Source organism: Mastomys coucha, unplaced genomic scaffold (assembly GCF_008632895.1).
Source record: "Mastomys coucha isolate ucsf_1 unplaced genomic scaffold, UCSF_Mcou_1 pScaffold16, whole genome shotgun sequence".
Classification (NCBI taxonomy): domain Eukaryota; kingdom Metazoa; phylum Chordata; class Mammalia; order Rodentia; family Muridae; genus Mastomys; species Mastomys coucha.
This window is the reverse complement of record NW_022196898.1, coordinates 54,991,600-54,992,812: the sequence shown is the minus strand read 5'-3', so window position 1 is coordinate 54,992,812 and position 1,213 is coordinate 54,991,600.

Sequence of the window (1,213 nt, the reverse complement as noted above, 5' to 3'; positions counted from 1 at the left end):
CTGATTTCTGGTTATTCTGGGTACACACTCAGAAATAGATGGATCATATGGTAATTCTATTTTTATTTTTTAAGGATATGCTGTTCTGTTTTCCATAGCATCTATACCATTTTACATCCCCATCAGCAGAGGAAATGTGCTCCAATTTCTTCACATTCTCACTGACATGTTTTCTCACTCCTTTTTTTCCAACCCCTTTAGATTTTTTTTTTCTATTGGCAAGGTCTTACTAAGAAATCCCAGACCAGTCTCAAACTTATGATCTTCCTGTCTCTGTTTCATAAATTCTGGGATTAGAGAACTGTGATTCCCATGAGATTTTTCTAAGGGTGACACAAACTATCTAACTCTGTCCCTGAAGCAAGAGAAAACAAGTATGCCTATAGGTCCCTGGCAGGTTTCATTCCCTGAGGTTTGCTCAATAGCCTCCAGTAAAAGAAAAAGATTCTTTGTGACTCCAGATCCAAAGAGGGTTAGGGTGGACTCTACAGTGAGTAGGGAGGGGCTCCTAGTCATGAGAAGCCTTCATCTAGGAATCCTCTAATCTCCTAGATTGTCCTCTGTGATCTGCTGTGTATATGCAGACAGGGGTCACAAAAATCATTCAAAATTACCATTTAGTCTTTTCCTTTGCAAGTCCCACTCAGAGGGTCTGACATGCACTCCAGAATGCAAAATCTATTCATAGAAGTCTTATTATCAGGGCCTTGGTAGGCAAGCATAGAATGAGATAGCTAGACTTAAGAAAAGACAAGACAAAAAAAAAAAAAAAAAAAAAAAAAAAAAAAAAAAAAAAAGACAAGACAATATCTGTTGCTTTACTCCTTGGACTGCCCGCTTCCCAAATCATACTCACCCTTGGGGCTTGGAGATGAGGTATGGGTTCTGGATAAGTTGGAGGTTGGGGATGAGTTGGGGGTTGGGAATGAGGTGGGGCTTGGGGATGAGGTGGCATAGAATCAACAGCTCAGACTCCAGGAAAAGGTGAGAATGCTACAGCAAGCTCATTTATTAATTCTCAGGGAGTGCCCTTTATACACTCTACCCACATCCCATTGGTCCTAAGCAAGTGCTTCCTACAAATGGCAGCTTTTGATTGGCTCTTATTGATTGTGTCACCAATCTCTAGGCTTCAGTTTGGCCCTCCTGTGGAAGTTGCCTTCATGTTTATGCTGAAAAGGTCATTGTCTTGTCAGTGAGGCCTGCAGTTCTT